General features: G+C 37.2%; 1 protein-coding gene across 4 annotated transcripts in view; it reads left to right on the forward strand.

Annotated features, from left to right (window-relative positions):
• Positions 1–558: 558 nt before the first annotated feature.
• The window catches only part of FOXN2 (forkhead box N2), a 65104-nt gene continuing 42542 nt past the window's right edge, over positions 559–23120 (forward strand). Inside the window, exon 1 of one of the 4 annotated variants that reach the window (XM_063078726.1) lies at positions 559–626. The gene's annotated coding sequence lies outside the window, so the exon portion shown is untranslated. Of the gene's footprint in view, positions 627–811; positions 947–1169; positions 1239–22136; positions 22186–23120 lie in introns of those variants that run through there. The other 3 variants (XM_063078725.1, XM_063078727.1, XM_063078728.1) reach the window with 3 other exon arrangements.

Genomic DNA, 23120 nt, shown 5'->3' on the forward strand with positions numbered 1-23120 from the left:
GACACTCCTGTATTTCATCTGGCAACGCTGTTAGTATTACGTTTAAGACAACGCCTGTAAGGTTCTTAGCACTGTCCTTAGCCCTTGGTAAGCGCTCAGTAAATGCTCTTTATTCAATTCTGGGTCTGATGTTAAAGTCCTTTTTTCCCACCATAAACACGCTTAGCTGTTTCCACATAAAATTTCGGTCAAGGGATGGTGAGTTGATAGTAATGCTTTACCGTGCCTAGAGTGCTCTCAGAGCCCGGCCCATGGTGGAAAGCTCTTGGGGAAACCCACAGAACCTCGGGCTGTTGAGGGCCGCCCCGAAGCCCCAGCACAGGCACCGTGGGCCGACTTGCCCAGGCGGCCACTCGCCTCGCCCCGCCCCGCCCCGCGCCGTCTCGGCCACTCAGCGGCCGTGCCGCGTCTCCGCCGCACTCCTATAGGTCCTTTCCGGGACAGGTCGGGCCTTTCCATTTTCCCGCCTTCCCTTTCCCCCGCCCCTGCTCGGCCCGAAACCCGCGCTAGCCCACAACGTCTCCGCCCTGCCTTCCGTGCGGGCCCCGCCCTTCCGCACACCACATTCCACCCCCCACCCGAGCCGCCGTTCTGGGCAGCTGCGGAGTCCCGGGCCCGTCCTTTCGGTAGGAGGTGGGAGGGAGCCGGGAGGGGTGGGCCGGCCCCCTCCCCAGGGGTCGCGGGAGGCGGGGACGGGAGGGGGTGGGGCTAATCTCCTTGGCGCCGCGTTGCCATGGCAGTGGGGAGAGGGGAGGGAAGGGGAGGAAGCGAGCCGGAGGGGGATGTGGTGCTGCCGCGGCCGCCACCGCAGCTGCCGCTGCTTGCTCGTTGCCGTGTCTTCCCGGAGGCGGCTGCTGGAAGCCGCAGGGAGCAGCTGCGGTGCTCTGCCATATTGTGTCTTTCCCTGCCCGTCCCTCGCCTCCCGGCTGCGGCGGCCGAGCAGACGGTGAGTCCCGGGCGGAGCGGCGTCCTCCCCGGCGGACGCCGCCCGGCATCCGCGCTCCCCTCCCGGGCCTGCGGCTCTGCTCCTGGGCGCGGAGGCAGCGCGTGCGGCCGGCGCAGGGCGTGGGGCGCGGAGGCGGCTGTCCCGTGACGCGCCCGGACATTTTTGTTCTGTGAGAAATTGTTGCCGGCGCCGGGGTGTCCCGAGCGCGCGGCTTGGGTCGGGTGTGGGCTCTCGGAGGTGTCCAGCTGAGGGGAGTGTGGCCCCGTGAGGAGTTAGGAGTTTTTCCAGAGAGGTAATGACCGCCCGGGAGGGGGTGTCGCGCGGCGGGAACCGCGGCAAGGGGTGTCGGCTCTACGGACAGGCTTGGAGGCGGCCCCCGGGACGATTAGGGCTCGGTCCGGGGAGAATCTGCGGTTCGGGGAAGTGCCCCAAGCCCCTCTGGAGTCTTTGCAACGCTCTTTCCCGGTGGAGCGAGACGCGCTGGGCCTGGAATCTTCGTCCGGTCCCGGGCGGGACTGGCTGGGCCCCGCGAAGTAGTGCCCGGGTAGGCGCCGGGCGCGGCCGGGCGTTGAGGTGGGCAGGGGCGGGTCCCGGATGTGGGGGTTGCCGACCCGGGCACCGTCTCGCCCCTTCCGCGGCGGGCGCCTTGGGGGCCTCCGAGGGTGGCTGTCGTGGTGGGCTGGGAGTTTGTGTTTCAGCGCTGCAATATGGACACTTCCTGTTCGCCGCCTCCTCTGGGGCCGTGGTTACTTCTGCCCTGCAGCCCTCTCCTTCCTGACAAGGTGAGAGGTCTGCCGTGGGGGAGGCCCTCCAGCCTTCTGAGTCTGCCCCACCGCCGCAGCAGCCTGCCTGGAACGCAGGAGGACGGTGGGAGTTAGGGAGAAGCAGCCCATGTGCTTGCTTGGTGCTCCGTCCTCCACTCTTACTTAACTCCACCCTCGTTTACCCCTTTGCAAAATGCCTCAGTTCCCACCGCAGTTCATATTGGAGTGTCTAGTTCATTGGGGATCACACACCGGGAATCATCTTGCAGTCGATTTCTGCTTTATAGTCTCTTTCAAGCAGCCCCTGTACTTCGTTTTCTCCTTACGGGAAAAAGTCTTAGCGTGCAATGAAATGACAGACTTTATTTTTTCTACCCCAACTCCGGGGTGAGGGAAGGAGGGCTGCTTTTATTTCCAGGTTAGTTGATGCAGTTTCTCCTACCTTCTGTGTGATTGTGACAGCCACGTGGCCAGCTGAGTGCAATAGAGTGCTCTAGCGGCACTAGGGGCCGAGGCTTCTTTGGTAGTCAGGGGCTTTGTAACCGTGCTGTAGCTTCGCATGCACATATATCTTGGTGCTTTCTGAATTGGGGAAGTGGAGAAAGCTGAGCCGTTGTCTGTCCCTGTTCCATCTGAATGTTGAGACTAATCTCTTGTTTCCATGCATTCTTCGTAAGGTGTATATCAAATTTTATTGTTTTCTGCTTTTTTGTGATTCGTCTTTAAAATCTGAGGAGTATTAGATACCATCAAAGAGTGATGGGAAATAATAGAATTATTATGGAGTTTCTGGAGAAAAAAACCTCTGCAAAAAATCCATTTGAGGGCCGGCCTCTGGCTCACTCGGGAGAGTGCGGTGCTGATAACACCAGGGCCACGGGTTCGGATCCTATATAGGGATGGCCGGTTGTCTCACTGGGTGAGCGTGGTGCTGACAACACCAAGTCACCTTACCGGTCATCTTTAAAAAAAAAAAAAAAAAAAAAATCCATTTGAATTTCAAATCATTAATGAGAGATTCTAATGTAATCAGAAATAATCACATTCTGGAGGATTTCATTTTGATAGTTTTAGAAAAATCTCAATTTTCTCCTTTTACATAAAAATTTATGGCCTAAAAATACATACATTACCAATAAAAATACTTTTTAAAGCATGAACTAGACCCTGAAAATAGTTTGAATTGTGTATGTGCACTTTTTTTTTTTTTTTAAATTTTATTTTGTCGATAGTGTATGTGCACTTTAAGGGTTTTTTTTTTTTTGTAAAAAATACTAAGCTAATATGAATGTTAACATGAGTAGATTTTATTTTAAGGGAATGAAATATAAATTTTAGTATAAAAGTAAAAGGTCAAAGAGTTGAAGATAAAAAACTAAACTTTTGGAGAATTTTGAAAATTGTAGAAATTTAAGTACAACCCTTGGTTACAAATACATCATGTTTCATTTTGTGAGTTTTTTGATGTATTTGAATTACTTCTGTAACATATGTTTTTATTCGAATCAGTTTATTTGAAGAATGCTAAACCACAGGAAACATTTAAAATCCGTAAAAGAATTGCGTAGAGAAGTTATAGGAGCACCATTTATTGGAATTTTAATTACTCCATAACAGTGATGCTCAATCAGTGAAGTTAACAGATAAAGATATTGAAGAGATACTTTAGCCTTCAGTGCAAAAAAGCTAATACAATTGAGATATGAGTCTGTGTGCTGACCACTGACAGCAATGCTTAGTTGGGAAAGAAAAGTAAATGGGGTGATGAAATACTTATATAAAGCAGGAAGCACTGAAAACATTCTGGAAGATAACTAACATTATTAGTTATGGTATCCACTATAAAAATGAAACTTTAAAAAGTGCTGCCCAAAAAGGACTTAATCTTGTTCTCTGACAGCTTATTGCTTAGCTACTCTTTGTATGTATGTGTATTTTTTAATGGCCCTTTTGTTGCTTTTAGATTGTCGTCATTTTATAGCTTTTTTTTGTGGCTGGCCGTTATGGGAATCCAAACCCTTGACCCTGGTGTTACCAGCACCACACTCTCCCAAGCGAGCTAACCTGCCAGCCCTTTGTCATTTTAGTAAATGGGTTTTACATAAATGCAAAAAGGCCCTGCAAAAAGAGATTTAAGGGCTCAGTACTTTACTGATTCCACAGGGAAGAAAAAGTGGTGTAAGCTTTGATCCTTATTCTTAGGTAGAATAGATAACACACGCGAAAAAAAGTTTACAATGTGAGAGGGTATATTTAGTAGTTAAACTGAAAGATACAGGCAGGTGCTGTAAGAGTTAAGAGAGGGAGACCTTAGACGGTTTAAGTAGATAGAGGAGGCTTCTTGGTAAAAAGTAAGACTCTTGCTTTCCAAAGCCTAACCTTCACTTTACTCCCAGTAATCTTTAAGATTATGTCACTCTAATGACCAGCACCCCTTAATATCAAGCATGAGTACCAATTTTCTTCTCAAGACCTTCCAAACTTTGGTTCCAGTCTTCCCCCATCTTATTTTCTACTAAACTACAGGAACTGTTCATTATTTACTATCTCAGTGTGGTATAACAATTTCTGTTCTTTATACTTTTGCTTATATAACATTTTTCTGTAGAAATGCACCTGTACGTATCCCTTTAACTACTGAAGATCTACTCAAGCTTAAGGCCTGGCTGAAATCTTGATTGCCCTGAGAGCCTTAGAATCATAGAATTTTAGACCCATCTTCACCTCTCCAACTGAAAATTCTTTTCCTTCTCTAATAGCATAGAATTCTTTTGGGTTGCAGCATTCTATACTGCCTTGTTTTCATTTAATAAATATTTTTTGAGCACTTACCATGTGTCAGGCACTGTTATAGGAACTGAGGACACATCATTAAACAAGTTTCCATATTCTTTTTAGGTTTTATCATCCTAACTAGATTATAGGGTCTTTGACCACTTGGTCGGGGGGGTGGGAGGGGTTGTCTTATTTTCTCAGCATACATTATATGCTTAGTGAATATTTGATTATTTTCTACGTAAAGGAAATTTAGGACTCATGGAATGAGGTGGAGAGTTGGATGGAAAGGTCTTTACAAGTGAAGGGTACAAAATTATAACCAATTATGGATGGCCTTGAAAACATCATTTCTGAATTTAAATATGGATTAATGCCAAAAGAAAAAAGATGGCATTTGAGCTGGGGAAAGATATAATAAAATCCTTATTTGAGGAGGGTTCATTTGACTGCAGTGTGCAGTACTAATTGTGGGAATGAAGAGGAATTGGAAGGAGAGATCTGTCGAAGGAAAAATTAATAACTGTGAGAGGGAGGCTTGCAGGGGTGCTCATCATCAAGAGTAGTTTTATTTTACATTTACTGAAAAGTTGCAAGATACTACAGGGAGTTTACCTCACCCAGTTTCCTCTATTGTTAATTTCTTACATTACTATGTTACCTTTGGCACAATTAAGGAAACAAAATTGCTACATTACTATTAACTAAACTACATATTTTACTCAGATTTCACTAGTTTTTCCTTAATGTTCTTTTTCTGATCCAGAATTCCAGTTTCTAAGACTTTTCTTGTTTTTGATGACTATCACAGTTTTATGAAGTACTAGTGAAAAATAAACTGAGATTTGTCTGTTTTTCTCAAGACTGAGGTTATAGGTTTTAGGGAGGAAGAAAACAAAGGTGTCTCATTACATTGTGTCAAGGGGACATAACTAACAGCTTGATAAAACTAATATTAACCTTGATCATGTGGTAGGTAAAGGTCTTTGCCCGCTTTCGCCTACCCTCCCCCTCCTTCCATACCCTCCTTTTTGAAAACAAGTCACTAAGCATAGCCCACGCTCAAAGGCCTTAATCTTATTTTGATTCATGTATTTCTTATTTCCCTCAACCACATTTTCGTTTCTATAAACACTTAAACTTGGATAGGTATTTATTGAGCATCTACTGTCTTTATGTGCTAAGAATATGGTGATGATCAAGAGAGACATTATTTCTGTCCTCCTGTAGTCTGCCTGATTTAAACATAAAATAGGATTTGCTCCTCACCATACGTCTTGATCTCATTAAGTTATAAACATAAAATTACTGAAGCCGTAAAAGCCTAAATGAAGCTTTTTATTTAAGTAGCCATTTAGACGATATGCTGTTTTCATAAAGGTTAATATATGTGCTGTAAAAATAGCCATCTTTTTGCTGCCAACACAGATAATGGAAAATTACGTTGATTCTTCCCAAGTAGATATATTACTGTTAGATTACCAGTACAGTTTAATTACTGCTAATTATCTTCATGTCTTAAAAAAAAAGTTTGCAGGTGTTACAAGAAAAGTCTTGCTTTGTTGATAGTATTTTCATAGGTATTTGGTGCTTCTGCTACTCCAAAGCCCTTTTTTCTGAAAAGTGGATTGAAAGATGTGTTGGGGAAAACACACTGGGAATAGAACAGGTACCCTGGGATCTCTTCTTTAAGAGAAGCCGTGATTTATGGAAAAGAGAATGAGGTTGAGGAAATAAAGAACAATAATTAAAATTTTGGAAGTGATGGAATTTTGAAGGAATTCACTTTATACTTAATAGAAATGTAGAAGATTAATGCCATTCTAACATTGGATATGATATTGGGAATTATTAATAAAACTATCATTTTTATTGGAGAATAAAATTTGATTAAAGATTTCTCGAATGAAGATTACAGTTAATTTTTTTCTCATACACTGGGTTAACTACAGAGCACTCTTACTTTGAACTCTTATTCAGATTCTTTCTAAAGTGTACTAATAAATTTTATATTGTATGGCCCACCGAGCAGAACATTTAATATTAATATTTAAATTCAAATTTTGCAGTGATACAGAGCTAATGTAGTTATTTTGAGTTTTATACATAACCTTGGAGGTAGAGAATTGAAGAAATTGATAAACTTACATCCTTGTGGCTTGTTTCTGAATCTTAAAAGAGGAAATACAGAAAAAAAGGAAAGAGATTTCTTGTAAATTAAGATTTTACTGTTCTTGCACCTGCACTATGCCTATGTCTAATTCCTCTATTCCTAAAAGTTTAGTTTAAATGCTACTTACTTCTGTGGTGATCAGACAACATTTATTAATAACCATAGCAACAATTGCTACCTTTTATTAAGTGTGCTGTGTTCTGGCATGGTATTACACTAGACACATGGGTATATAATTTAACTCCCCTTCAGGGAGTGTTGTATTCTTGTAAATAAAGAAACTGATAATGAGAAATTATTTAAATATAGTGCTAGATATTTGAACCTGAATCTGTCAAACTTTAAAAACCCATATTCTTCGTACTATAATCTGAAGTTTTTTAAAAAGTGGGTTTTTGCCAGGATGAAATTGCTTGTATCTTGATTTGTCCCCAGGAAAGAGTAGGGAAGAATACAAGGTAGGGAGAGAAACTTACATTTATGGAATGTCTACACTGTGGCAGAAATGCTACTTACTTTATTGTTTTTTTTGTTTGTTTTTTAAAGATGACTGGTAAGGGGATCTTAACCTTTGTCTTGGTGTTGTCAGCACCGCGCTCTCCCAAGTGAGCTAACCGGCCATCCCTATAGGGATCTGAACCCGTGGCCTTGCTGTCATCAGCACCACACTCTCCCAAGTGAGCCACAGGCTGGCCCTTACTTACTTTATTGTTGTAGTGAGTTAAGTAAGTGGTGTTACTGGCACTGAAGTAGGTTCAGTCATTAGTCATAGATTGCATAAGTTAGTGGCTGATGGGACTGCTTGACTTCAAAGCCTTATTCTTTCACTTTTCTAGAATAGCATACTGCTGTATTTATTCATTCATATAAACATTTGCTCATTAGATGTTGTGATCTGCACCAGAGCATAAAAATGTACTGAGTTTTGCCTACAAGGATTTATATTCTAGTGTAGTATTTCTTAAGGTGACAGAATTGATGTAGTAAATTGTAACCAGCATTTTAAAAAAACAAATAGGAAATTTTAGTGCATTGTAGGTGATAAAGGTAAAAGTATTATTTCATGAAAATTTTGTTTTAGTTATCCATATGTGTGTATATCGGATCTCTATGAAAAATGTATTTTTTATTGTGGGATAGCATCAAAAGTTTTAGAACTACTTGTCTAGTGGCTAAGATGAAAATGTAAGCAAATAATTATGAATAATCATAATAGCAAGTAAGTTCTATAATAGGTTCTGTATAGGATGCTAAGGAAGCATGATGGGAAAAGCAAGTAATTCAAGGAAGGCTCTCGGAGAGATGACTTTGAACAGTTTTCAAACTTTGGATAAAAGGGCCTTAAATTCATCTAAAAAGCATGAAGGAGTGAAAGAGTTTAGTATATTCGGGAAGCTTGGGGTAATGTGAAACAAACAGGAGTCTGTGCTCCTATGTCTGTATTTTTCAGGAACTTGTAGGTCATCATACCAAAGATTTTAGATTTGGGCCCATGGTTTTTCTTTTCTTTTCTTTCTTTCTTTCTTTCTTTTTTTTTTTTTTTTAAAGATTACTGGTAAGGAGATCTTAACCCTTGGCTTGGTGGTGTTGTCAGCACCATGCTTTCCCAAGTGAGCAAACTGGCCATCCCTATATAGGTATCCAAACCTGTGGCCTTGGTGTTATCAGCCCCACACTCCCTCCCAAATGAGCCACAGCCCGGCCCTGGGCCCATGGTTTTTCTATAGTGTTCTTTGCACAGTCTTCTTTTGCTAAAAAAAGTAAATACATAGATGAGGGGTCTTCAAAAAGTTTGTGGAAGGATTCATATTACCTTTTAATTCCATTTTTCCATGAATGTTTTGAAGTATCCTTGTATATATTTGATTCCATTATACAATGCAGGAACAATTTTGGAGATAGAAAATTTGTATAACATGTATGCAGTATAAAATGGTGACTATGAGCACAACTACTTATAAGAACAATCACAGCCAAAACCACTTGGGCTGCTTTTGTTTTTTGTTTTTTAGATAACTTATTATATACACATGTGGGGTACAATGTGGATTTTCACTAATTGTGTACAATATGTGGTGGTTAGATCAGTATAGTTAGCTTATTCATCATTATAATATGTAGTGATTCTTTATGAGTTGATCTTTTTTGAGGTGACTGTCAAATGCTCCTCTACTTTTTGTTCTCTCTTTTTTTTTAAAGCGGCTGTCCAGTATGGGAATCCAAACCCTTGACCTTGGAACTATTTCATCTGCTAGCTATTGCTAGTGGACTAATGGTATTAGGTGCTAAAGTTTCAATGAAACTTTATAAGAGAAGAAGTTGTTCACATTTCCTTTGAATTGGGAAAATCACCATTATTCAGTTCTGAGGACATCTAGGGGCCTGCTATTGGAACATAAGTATCAGATCCCTTGCTGTAAACCAGTTACCAAACTTTAGCTACAGCTGTGTTTTGTTTGGCTTGTGATTTTTCTTTTTTCAAATTTTGCATTTTTTCTCCAACATTTAAATATTGGTACGTTTCACACAAAAATCTAAAGTTCTGTCATTTCTTGAAAAATTGGATATTGTGGCAACATTGACTTTGTGTAATAATTGGCTAAAGTTTACGATAGCTGCCCTCTTTTTAGGCAGACCAGTCCCGGTCATTTCTTTGGTCTTAGACCAGTCCAGCTTCATTCATTTGTTGCCCACCTGGCCCTTGAAGGCATTTGAGTTGCTTGCTCTGTACTGTATTTTGTGATGTGTTTTTAAAATGGGATTTTGGTCATTGAAACATGGTTCTGCCAGTATTTGGGAGAATGGATAGGAGGAATATGAGAAGGACTTGGTCAGAATGTTAATGGAACAGAGCAGATGAGATGTCCTTTTCATCTGAATCTATAGTACTTTGTATGCACTATATATAGCTTTCTATTGTAGTCATATGTGTTATTTATCCCATCAGCTAAATTGTAAATATCTCATACATAGATGCTGGATAAATGCTTTTTAAATTTAATTATATTTAATTTTGAGACTATCATATTTGTCACAAAGATGAGTTTTCTTGGCAGTTTTAGAGTATCTCTTAACTGAAAAAAATCTTGCATATTTTAAGTATTAGTTGCAATTTATTCTAAGAATGAGTATATTGTAAATACTTTTAAAGCGTGTGTTACATGTGAGAAACAGAGCAGGTAGGTAGTATGTAATAAGACACCAGACTCTTAAGTCATTGTCCTGTTTGCCAGACATCAGATGAAACATTGTGGGGAAATTGGTCTCTTGGTTTGCCAAGTAATTTTATTAAGCTGTTTTTAAAAATCTTTAAAAGATTTATTAATGCTTTTATTCCAAAAGGTTTTTTGTTACTCTGTTTTCTACTGATAACTAGAAGTAGTTTTAAATGAATATCAGCAGCAGTTTTCAAATTTCATAAGTTCTTTTTTAAATCTTTTTTATTATAAAATGAAACACAGATGCAGAAAACCACACAAAAGTTTAGATTAGTGACTGTTATAAGGCCAGCACCTGTGTAACCATCTTCCAGGTTGAGGGATAAAATTTGCCAGCCACCTTAGAAACTCTTCCAAGTGTCTTTTCTTAGTCATAATCCTCTTCTTTCAAAAAGTAGCCACTTATCCTGGCTTTTTTGAAAATCACTATCACTTAAGTTTTTGGTTTTATTGCCTAAGTATGTATCCATAGACACTGTAGTTAAGCCTGCTTCCTTGCTCTTGGAATTCCACCCTCCTTTTTTTCTTTTTGATTGTCAAGTTTTCTTCATTTTCACCTTCTGTTTCTCTTAAGGCTTTATCTGATATGTTTATTTTTTCTTGTAATCCTTTAAGTTAAGTCTTCATTTCTGGAATGATTTTTTTTGTTTTTATTTCTTGAGCTCTGACTCATTTCTAGGCTTTTCTAATTCTGATATATATTTTTCTTTCACATCTTATATAATTTTTAAAATTCCTTTTGAAATAGCTCATTTTTATTTCTTCCATGACTGTCTCTTTCAGGCATGTATTCATTGTCTGTACGGATGTCATTTTATTCCCTTTTTTTAAAATCGTAACTTTCATTGTCAATACTTTCACTCTTTTTTTTTTTTTTTTAATGTAAAACTAGTTTTCCTGGTGTTTTAGGAGGAGGCTTAGTTCAGATAGTTCTTTTAACTTCAGAGTTCTCTTCTGCTGTTTTTGAGCATCATTAGAAAATTAGGTGGGTGGCTTTCTGAGATTCCTGACTCTGTTCTGTCTTGATGTTTCTGTCTGGGCTTTTCTTTCCTTCATTTTGTTTGTTCTATCCTGATTGATTTTCTTTCCATCCCCAAGACTTTCTCTTAAGTGTGGGGCTCTGTCTAGGAAGAGAACACCAAGGGTCAGTTTCAAGACTGCACCAGATCTATAGGGCTTACTGTGGACCCCTTGCACTTACCCATTATTGGAGTAGTTTCAGCTTCTGTTCACATATTGACTTTCCAGTGAATACCTGCTGGCCATTTTGTGCTTCTGTTCTCAAGTCCTTCAGATTCCTCATTGCTACTCTCTGCTTTCTCTCACTTAGGTAGGGATAGAAAAAAGTCTGTTACTATTGGTGGTTTTTTCCAGTCCTTTGCATTTTGGGTTTTGTGGGGAGGCTTTATCAGATAGTTTTGTTGTAAATGTTACCCACGAGGTTTTGGGTTTGCTGTCTAGTTGCTCAGTTTTTGTGAGGAATCACAAGAAATCAAAACTTTGTTGCCACTACAGCTGCCATCTTCCCATAGTCCTCTCCATGATAATTTTGATTTGGGGAGTAGTCATATATTTTCCTCCTAAAACCTTGACAAAGCCTTAACTTCTTTATTTCTTCTAAAGTTATTACCACTTAATATTGTCCTCTGATTTTACATGTCAAAAAGCTCTGAACCTGTTGCTTATTCCTTGATGGTTTTTTCTTAGTCAAGATAACAGTTAAAAATCTGTTAAAGATCCTTTGGGAAGCATGTAAAAGGGTCATGAGATCATCTTTCTGTTGCAGAAAGAGATGTGTGTTAGTTAGTGCTTTGACATCTAACGCTTTAGTTCTTTCCAGTATTTAAAAGCTAACATTAGGGCTGGCCAGTAAGCTCACTTGGATAGAGCGCAGTGTTGGTAACACCAAGGTCAAGGGTTCAGATACCCATACTGGCTAGCCACCAAAAAACCCTGCTGATGTTCTTGATGTAGGGCCATTCATAAGTTATGGAGAAAGATTTGGGCTTAATAGCTTAATATTGATTGGCAAGAGTTTGGGGAACTTATTTGTTGATTTTCCTTTACTTAAAGATAATTTAGAAATATGTATTAAGTATTCAGAAAGCTTAATGGGAAATTCTTGATGTTTAGAAGAACAAAAAAGACAAATAATTTGTACAAGGTAAAGATATTTACTTAACAAATTTCAAATGTTACTACTATGTGTTACGTGAGATGCATGTAAGTAAATAATTTCAGTGTGAGACATCCTTCTAGGCATAGATTCAAGGGTACTGTGGTAACATAGAAGGAATAGGAGCTAACTTTCCCCAAGGGGTGAGGATTGGGTGAGGTGGCTTGATAGTCACAATGGAAGTTTATTAATGGTGTACCAGTACCTTTAATAAATTCATTTTCTCTCTTTGTTTTTATAAACTTCTATGCGTAGTACTTCATACAAATGGATTTACTGTAGACATCCTTCAATTACTACTTTAAAATAGCATGTTATTCAGATGGAATTAAAATAATATTTTAAAAGTTTTCTTTTGTGTTAATACTATTTTACAAATACCTCTGAAGTGGAGAACTGAAATTTAGGAAGTGAAAATATCACAAGTCAGAATGGAAAACATAATATCAAGCATAGTTCTCTGTACTTGAGTGGTAAACTGCTCAGTAAATACTTTAATGAATGTCATATTTTATCCTTCAGCTTTTTGTTTCATATAGCTTGATCAAAATGTCTCCTTTGTTTTGTTGGTTATCTTTGTTGTTGTTGTTGTTGTTGTTGTTGTTTTCCTTTGTTTAGTTGAAATAAAAGTTAATGATGTGGTATGATTTGGGTGTACTTTTCCCTCTTCCCTTCTCGTCTAGTTGGCAGCAGTTAGAGCCAGGCTGTACTTGCTTGAAGTACTCTGCTTAGGGATGTTGAGTCCATTGTTTCCTATTCTCTTTTTTCTGGTTAGTAATCCTTTTGACTTGGTCTGGATTAAGTACCTTATGAGGTATAGAACTTAAGTGTTCATGAAGTGATCCATGTCTATTGTTTCTTTTGAGCTATTTATACAAATAATTACAGCAAAAAGAGGACATATAAATGCAATTGGATGAAGAATAATTTCGGGTGGGAATTATGTGGATTGTTGTCATTAAATTGACAGGGAAGGTGTTAGAATAGCAGGAGCAAGCATGTGAATAGAGAAATGCTCAAGAAGTATTTGAACAGGATAAGTATAGTTTGGACTATCTTCAAGTAGAGGAGCATTAACTTGAGGATGAAGATATTGAATCAGATATATTGATGATAGTATGTACTTTTTTCAGTCTTTTGTACTTAGGAAACAATTTAGGCAGATGGCAGCTAGCATGGTAGTGAAGAGTGTGAGCTATGGAGCCATACTTCCAGTTTGGGACATACCATTTAATCTTTCTGTATCTGTTTCCACATATAAAATGGACACTAATAATAGCAAGTACGTGGTAGAGTTGTTCTGAAGATTAAAAGAGTTAATAATGGAGGCTGGCCAGTTAGCTTAGTTGGTTAGAGCATGGTGCTGTTAACACCAAGGTCTAGGGTTTGATCCCTGTACTGGCCAGCTGCCCCCCAAAATAAATAAATAAATAATGATCATACATAAATAAAATAAAATAAAAGGGTTGATACTAGTAAAGCACTTAAAATGATAACTGGTATCAATGAACATTAATTAAGTTTTTTAAATAAGAAAGTACTAGCTCTTTCATTTTGTGAGAGTAAGTGTGTGTGTGTGTGTGTGTGTGTGTGTATGGAATGTATATACTTCAAAAAGTTCATGGAAAAATAAAATTAAAAGATAATACAAATCTTTCTATGAAATTTTTGAAGACTCCTTGTCCATTCTTGCACCACTTAGCTACGTTTTGGTCAACAACAGACTGCATATATGACAGTGGTCCCATGAGATAATAATACTGTATTTTTACTGTACCTTTTCTGTGTTTAGATATGTTTAGGTACACAAATATTTTCCACTGTGTTATACTTGCCTACAGTATTCAATATAGTAACATGCTGTACAGGTTTGTAGGCTAGGAGTCATAGGATGTACCATATAGCATAGGTGTGTAGTAGGCCGTACTGTCTAGGTTTACACAGGTGTACTCACTGATGTTTGCACAACAACAAAATTGCCTAACAATGCATTTCTCAGAACATATTGCCATTGTTAAGTGACACGACAGTACACGTGTGTTAAAGTGTGTATGGAATATACACACACGTAGGAATTGTACATGTAGGAAATGTAGATCTTACATGTATGTATCTGCAGGAAAGCTAGTAATATTTGAATTTCAGCTTTGAATTAGCATTTAGATTATTGTAGTAAAGTTCAATCATCTCATTTTACAGGTGTCAAAGTTATATAGTAGCAGAACTAGAACCAAGATCTGTCACACAAAAAATATTTGAGCAGTAAACAAAACAGACAACCAGCTATGCCCTTATGGAGCTTTCAGTCAGTTAGGAAAAATGTATTAAATCATCTCAGGTGTAATAAATGTTATCAAAGTATAGGCTATCATGGGAGAATAGAACTGGGGGTTCTACCTAGTACAGGATGTTAGAGAGTTCTTCTCTTAAGATTTTTAGGCTAAAATGGGAATGATAAGTAGCAATTAGCCACGGTTAGGTGGAACAAAGAGTGTTCGGACAGAGGGAATAGCATTTGTAAAGGCTCTGATGGAGGAGAAAGCGTGGCTTTTTCAAATATCTGAATTGGAGGGAACAAGGGAATGAGTGCCAAAAGATGTGGTTGGAGAGGTTAGACAGTGGCTAAATCATACAGGGTCTTGTGCACCATGTTAAGGATTTTGACCTAAGGGTCCCCTTGATGGATTAAGCAGGAAAGGTACATTGCCAGATTTATATTCTACAAGATTGCTTTAGCTATATTATAAAGAACAAATTAAGAGAGGGTCAGGCATAGATGTAGGGAGACTTAATTTAGGGAAGTGTTGTCAGAGCCACTGTGTATGGTTGTGCAGAATACAACCATAGGGGTTTCCATTCATGTGTACTATACTACCTTTGTAATGGTCTAGATGAAAGATGATATTGACCTGGACTATAGTTTTGACAGTGAAGATGGAGAGAATGGCCAGATTTCAGAGATTTTTCGGCTTGAACTACTCCAAAAACTATCTCCAGAACAGACCTCTTTCCTGAACTTTAGATCATGCATATCCCAAATGCCTATTTTACTTGGATATCTCACAAGCATCTCAAACTCAACAGGTCAAAACAAAACAAAACTAAAAACAAACAAAAAAAACCCCCACCACAGACATTGATCTATCTCCAGAAAGAAAAAACAGCCACTTAATTTTTCAGTATTACCTATATATTATCCACTCAGTTGCTGACCCTGTCTTCTAGTGGTGACCACTAGATACTTAACTATATGTAGCTACAGTTGATATGACTACTTAGGATTTAGGTTATATTCCATGTAAGTTTACTTGGAAGCTTAAATGTTTATTAGGGTAAGTGTTACTTTCTAAAATGCTCTGGAAATGGTCTATCTAATAACATAAGTATCTTTAGTAGTTTTTTTTTTTTTTAAGCATAAATATATTTTTCTTAAGTAACTGTTCATGTAAGTTTAGTTGAGTCCTATTTAAAATTGACTTAATTCTTTGTTAATTAATCATACTTTTGTTTTTAGTTACACATAAAATGAGTATGTTAAATCGATAGAGTCCTAAGTTTTACTCTTGCTTTGCAAATTTGACATCAGGGCGTTATTAGTAATATAGCATTGTCTGCCTTCATTAAATTTATTTCTGACCGTGAATGTACTTTTAAAAGATACTTATTTCCAGTGGAGCAATTTAATTGGCCATAGGAGATTTACTGCATGACTATGGCTTATATTCAAAGCATTGAAATTATATTCCACATAAAGAAATTTTGATGACAAAGAATAATGCTTCTTGTTTATATTCACATGTCAACCAAATGTACCCTTGTACTCTAGGACAGTAGATCTGTTGACTTTGAGGTGTCTGTAACTTTGTTCTTTTCAGCATTACAGTACAAGTGCAGTTCAAGGTTGTCAAAAAGCCAAAGTGCTGGTTTGTTAATCGCTCACTATTATGATTTGTAGTATGGGTGATATTCTGATTCTAGATGGTAAGTGTATTTGCTTCTGTCAGTGGTTATTTTTGTTCTTTGATTTCTGTGCTGTCAGATTTTTTCTGCCTTTAAGATTTTTTATTTTTTTATTTTTTTATTTTTTGGTTTGGACACGGCATTGACTGTAATCCCAAAGTTTGAGAAAATGGGTTTTATAAACTAGATTTACTCCACGAGCTAGTAGTGCTTTTATCACTATATTTAATAACGTGTAAGATAAATTAGTGCTGTGTTTCAGATAATAGTAAAAGTTTACAAATTATTTTGTCATCAACTTTTTTAAAAAAACTTTTATTAGAAATAGCCGTTTTCCTTGTGAGAAAAAATAGTTTTCACTCAATTTATATCTTTTGTGGTACTGCTTTTTGAAGTCAGTATTTGTATGAAAGGCAGGATTACGTACTAGGGATTCATGGTAAAGAAAAGTATTTAGTCTTAATACAGAAAATACCAGTTTTGTTTAATATTTACTGGTTAGAAGCAAATGTGTTTAATTTTTCAACTTACAAAGTTATTGCTTAATTTTAACTTCCCCAAGAAACTGCTGAACAACTGCCACATTTATTTGGACACAAATTCTGCAACAATGTGTAGGGAACCCTATATACTGTGTACACACAGCACAAAATTATTTAGGTAGAAATGGCATCTAAACACATGGTTTATAAAGTATATCTGGGCAAGACAGGGTAGGAGAGAAGTGGATTCAGTGGAATAATTTTTTTTTCTCTCAGTTTTAGTGTTTTCTGTTTTCAGCATGAGTTGTAGAAAGTTTTTTCACCCCACTCTATTTTTTTTACCCCCATTTGAGAAGCAGTTTGTCTGTGAGACAAATCTTTGACCCTTTTGTATTGTCCGCCCCCCCTTCTTGACTAGAAAAATGCAGCTGCACACATTTTTTGTTTAGAGACAATGGATCACATGGTGTGTCACCTAAATCTATGACCAAGAAGCAGTTTTATCCCTAAGAGACCATAATGCTTCAGTTGTCCTGGATACATGACATCATGCACCATTATAATCAAATATATGTCTTTTTGCAGTACGTTTGGGATTTGAATCTACCCTGTGATCTCAGTATTGGATTTTATGGGATGGACACTAATTTACAGTGGAGAATCTTAGTCAAAACAAAGAATGTACTGTTGTTAAATCAGGAAGGGTTGTAAGTTTCTTCCTTTTATAGATTTTTTTTCTTAGTTGAGGGTTGCCAAGGTTTTCATATACTCTGAGATGATAGAATATCTTTAATGCTTTTGTGTTTGTTATATAGTGCCTTGCAAATAGTATGTGCTCAGTAAATGTTAAATTTTATCTTTGCTACCAACTTGTTAAATTAACAGGAAGAAAATTGTCCTTTTTAAAAATGAGGAAGTCTTCAGATTTAGAAAACAGTATCTGTAAACTGCTAAAATATTTTTATGTCAAGCTTATTGTAATAAGCTTATTACATGGCTACTGTTGAATAAATCTAGGAAATATAATGCAGTGGCTCCAGTCTTTAGACATGGTACTTTATTATAATTAATAAATACGGTTCATTCCTAAGGAGATTAGAAGTGAGAAAGGAGAGGGAAATTGAATGGAAATTTTTTATTATATAGTAAATTTTAGTCAGTGGCAAAGCTTAAATTACAGTGAAGACTTGAGGTACATATCAGGCAGTTTCAATAAAATTCACAAACATTTGGATTTCTATGCTATGCCATAGCTCGGTAGTAGATATTTTTTTTTCTGTGAAAAACATAGTTTAATGATTTGAATTAGTGAATGACTGCCTATTTCCCTTTGATAGGGTTATCTTAGCCTAAGTCAAATAGTTTTTTATTTGGTTACTTTATAGTAATTGGATGGGAAAACCACAAATCTGAGATGGTGCCTGTTCTTTTGCTCTTTTGACATTTGTGCGATTGCTTGATTTGCTAATGACATTAAGTTCTTGGTAGGTGGTGAGATGACAAGTCAATAGAAATGAAGTTTCGAGATATCTTAAGACTACATAAAAAGAATTAGGAACTATGAATTCTTTAATTAAGTTTAGCCAAAAAATCCCATTTATTTGTCACACACTGCAGATATTCAAATATTTAAGTATTTAGTGAGACTGATTTTAAGTAGGAAGCTAGACTAGTACGGTCAAAATGGTGAGAAACGTTATATGTAAGCAGATGCTCTCATATAGCTTGAGGTTAATCATTCCTTGCTTTAAGCATAGGTCTGACTGCAGTCTTCCTCAGGGCCTCTTGGTGCGGTTACTCAAGTGTTAGTTTCAACTTTCCAGTTTTAGTAGAACATGACACATGGCATGGTTCTCATCCCCATGTAGTAAAAGCTTATTAGAAACAGCAATATTGGGGCTGGCTGGTTAGCTCAGTTGGTTAGAGTGTGGTGCTGATAACACCAACATCAGGGCTTCAATCCCTCTATCGGCCAGCTGCCAAAAAAAAAAAAATAGAAACAGCAAAATTGATTTTCCTCATTACCCTGTCTAGAATGGAATAAGTTTGCTTTGGGATATCAAGAATTGACTGTCATATTTGATTTAGACTTGAGTTTTCAGTGCTGTATTTTATTTCCTAATTAGAATTCTTAGACAGTGTAATGGATTAAATGTAAATTTTCAACAATTAAAAATTAACTGGAAATAATACAGATTTAGGGCTATAAGAACTGTAATATAGGTAAGATAGAAACTTAAAATTGAAAATATAATAATGTAGCATGAAGAGATTCACTGATGTAATTTTAAAAGCACTTTTTAAAAATATTGAAAACATTATTAATTGAACTGAGTTAATTGCAGTTATTCCCTATCTGCTATGGGTCTTTATAACTTACTAAACTATACACTAAAAAACTTTTATGTTTATGAGAATTGCTAGACTTGAGAGCCTGATTTTTGTTCATTAAATACACTTAATATTCATAAACCCATATTTTTAAAATACTATAGACACTGCTGAAATTCACAGTATAAGTAATATCTTGAAAGTAAATAGGAAATTATTATTTTGGGTCTTTTAACTTGATAAGAATTCTGAAACAGGATAGTAGATTCTAAATCAGTTGGATACAAATGAATGTAAGTATATATGTAGATATTTATATTCCTGTCCTGTTTTGATTATACATTATATTTGTTGCTGTGTTTTTTCTTTTTGTTACTGAGAATGGCATTAATAGTCAAAACTCAATGTATTTTGTTTCAGAGGTACTTTTTTTTAAAAAAAATAAATTCTGTGTGTGTGTGTGTGTGTGTGTGTGTGTGTATGCGTGTGTGTGTGTGTGTGTGTATGTGAGAATGAGAGAGAGAAAATTTTGGCCTCAGGCAGAGCCGTTAAAGTAATTTAGACCTTTTGGGCCATTAGTAACAAAATACTAAAAATTCTAAAAGTTTATATGTTTTAAGGTCTTTTAGATTATTTAAACTACAGAGATTTGAAGAAGGGTTCTATCATTCAGATTAACAAAATATTGACATAATAAATGAAGTACATGGAAAATAGAATAAGGAAGTGAAAGTCACATCATGAAGAAAATGACAAAATAGCCATTGCACAAGCACTCTTATAACAAGTTCGAGTTTCAGTTTCCTGCCTTGCTAGTGGGTGTCATTGGTCCTGAGGAAGACCCATCCTTAATACTAGAAGACTTTTTTTTAGTTTCAAAACTTCAAAACATAAATTATTGTTATTGATTTTGTACACTCATTTTTTATTTGAAGGATGTAGCGTTTATGCATCTACTTTAGGACAAAAATTATTAACTTTAACTTTAATTTAAAAGCTAATAATAGTAATCATTATCATCTCTGCAGCTAGTACTCATTGTGTACTTACTCTGTACCTCTGTTCTAAGTACTTTTTATTCTCATTTAATCTGTACTGAGAATCTTATGAAAGTAAATACCATTATAATTCTAAATTGATAGATCTTTTAGCCTCCTGAATGGCAGAGCTGGATTTGAATCCAGGTAGTATTCTTCACAGTTTGTGCTCTCAACCCTGTGCCTCACTGTTTCCAGATGTGATTAATATCAAGATTAACGATTTAGATTTTACTTTTGTGATTTTTTTAAATTAATGAATTGCTTATCCTTACAATTTTAACTTCAAATATACTGCCTCCTCAGGTTTCTGCTCAGAATCTTAGGATCTCCTAATGTTATGTATGTTAATTCCTTTTATTTTATAGTTGTAGTCTCTTTACCATAGAATCTAGCAACTGTAACAACAGAGCCATGAGTGTAGTGGAAGCAAGAAGTTTCTTCTTGAAGCTTCTTAGAAAAAAACCAGGAGAGGTTCTTCTGAATACTGTATCTCTTATTCTTCTCTTTCTCTACCTTTTATCCACATTGCTATATGTAATCATAGTGCAATATAGCTAATACGTTAGCTTTGGAATGTATTTAAAATTCCTATATACATTTGGGTACTTTTGACATTTAAGTATTCATAATATATTTCCTTATCAGGGGGGTTACTTATTCTGTATCCTGAACTGTTAAGTCACAAATAGACAGAAAAGGACTCAAGTAGTTGGCAGAAAAAGCACAAAGTTTACGTGTTAAATTTGTGTACCTTAAGGTGAACTCTTTACCTTTATTCAGGTCTTATTCTGATCTTTGATGTTATGTGAAATTCTAATGAAATTTTTCTGGCTTTCCAGTCAGTAGCAGGTAATAAATCTGTAATTCCATTTCTATGATTTAGAAATCCAAAATGCTCTGAAAACCAAACATTTTCTTATCCCTTTTAGTGGCAAAACATGATCTGAGCTGGTATAAGGCTATTGATGTTCTTTATTTACCCCCCTCTTAGTGTGAATATACGTTTTTCTACGGAAATATAAACGTGTTTATTATGGGGAGTATTGCCTCAGACCTCACTGTGATGTAACATATCATATATGCATTGTATTACCTTTCTGAAATCCAAAATATTCTGAATTTTGAAATGTATCTGGCCCCAAGGATTTAGACTCGTACAGTCAGATACAGTAACTATAATACAAAGGAGGAATAAGAAGATTAATCCTGTAACTCAGACATAGCAATGTGAGGCCTTTTAGTGTGGAGCAGTGCTTCTCAAAGTTGAATAATGTATGGGTCCCTTCTGAGCAAAAATAATTATAAATCTTATTTTGAGAATTGCCATCTTTAGTTCCTGAAGTAGTTTTGTATAAAATGTCTCTCACTTTTCAAAAATAAGAGAAATACCACATGTTCTCACTTATTGGTGGGAGCTAAAAATAAATAAATAAATACACACACACACACACACACACACACACACACACCCACCCACCCACCCACCCACCCGGGGGGGAGGGGGGAAGAAGACATAACAATTACAATTCCTTGAAATTGACATGACAAGCATACAGAAAGGACATTGTTGGGGGGGAGGGGGGAGAGGGAGGAGGGAGGGCGGTTTCGGTAATTGGCCACAATAATCAACCACATTGTATATCGACAAAATAAAATAAAATAAAAATGGTAAAATACATTTTTATATTGTTACTGAAATGAAAGCACAAAATGAAAATTTGTAACACTTGTGACCCCCAGAATGTATCCATGGGACACACTGATTGAGAAACACTGATAAAGTGGCAAATAGTCCCATATACTTGAGTACTCCCTATAAACATTATGCTTTATCAAGATTTTGTTTATAATGATGAGCCTGAATCATAATTAACAAGTTAAAATATGTTTTCTGTATTTAAAGAGTATGATTTTCTTAAAGGGATAGGAAGAAGCTCCTCTTTTTAAAAAAATGTGCCCAGAGTTTTTAATATTTACCTTCTACCTCCAGGGTTGTGTCTTCTACCTACTTCCACTTGGAAATCACTATCATAATGAGCGACTCTTATTAGCAGGAATATGTCTAATTTCTCAAGTGTGCGGAGGCAGAAAAAAACTTAATAACTGATGCACTAAAATAAAGGATAATGTAGTTTACTGACATTGCCATCAGAAACTAATGTAAACATCTGTTTCTAGCAGCATGGTGAACTTAAATACCTGGACCAGCCTTTCTGCTGAAAACCTAAAATGCTCGATAAAATAAAATCTTAAATACATCAGTGCTCTGGCACAAAAGTAAAGAATACATAGGCCAAACGCTGATTGGAAACCCACTGAGGTAAGCTGAGTTCTGAAGCTGGTTATTGCCTTGAGAGTATTTGCCAAGTGAGGTGAGCTTCTATTTTCATTGCCTTGTGGTGTCAGGGATCAGGAAACAAAGCCCAGCCCCAGTCAGGTGGAACATCTAGCAGGAATAGTCTGCCCCCTTAGTTTGGGGCCCCATGAGGCTGTACCTTCTAAATGTAAGAGTGATCTAGAAATTCTTTCCCTTCGTGTCCCCAGGGACTACAAAGAAAATTGTCTTTCTAGAATATCGCTGCAAATGGAAAAATAAAAATCTTACTGAAAATTTACTGCCACAAACCAGCCCTCACGCTTTTTTGCAGCATGAGTTCACACTGAACCCCAAATAGAATTTAGAATGATCCTGGACTGTTAATACTCCTAGGGGACTGATAGAACCTTCCACAATTGTCATTATCAAAGAATGAGTGGCTTATAATAAAAATTACAAAACATCCAAGGAAATGGCACAATAGAATCAGTGGGATCATACCTGCAAATAGTTCACGTTTTGGAATTACCAGATATAAAATAAGTACATTTGATATGTTCAATAATGCGATGGTTAATTCCAGGTGCCAACTTGATTAGATTAAGGAATACCAAGAAACCTGGTAAAGCTATCTTTTTAGATATGTACATGATGGTGTTTCCAGGAGAGATTAACATGAAACTCTGAGTGGACTGGGTGGAAAATATTGCCCTCCATATGGGCAGGAACCACCCAATCCTCTGGGAGCCTGGAGAGAACAAAAATAGAGGAAAAAGGCGAATTTATCTCTCTCTCCACTGGATAGGCTCTGCTTTCCTGTCTGTGGACATCAGAGCTGGAGACTCTTCAGCTTTTGGGTTCTGGGATTTACACCAACAGCACCATCAGTTTCCCTAATTCTGAGGCCTTTGGACTTGGATTGAGCTAATGGGACTCTT

The sequence above is a fragment of the Cynocephalus volans genome, chromosome 14 (assembly GCF_027409185.1).
Source record: "Cynocephalus volans isolate mCynVol1 chromosome 14, mCynVol1.pri, whole genome shotgun sequence".
In the NCBI taxonomy this organism is placed as follows: Eukaryota; Metazoa; Chordata; class Mammalia; order Dermoptera; family Cynocephalidae; genus Cynocephalus; species Cynocephalus volans.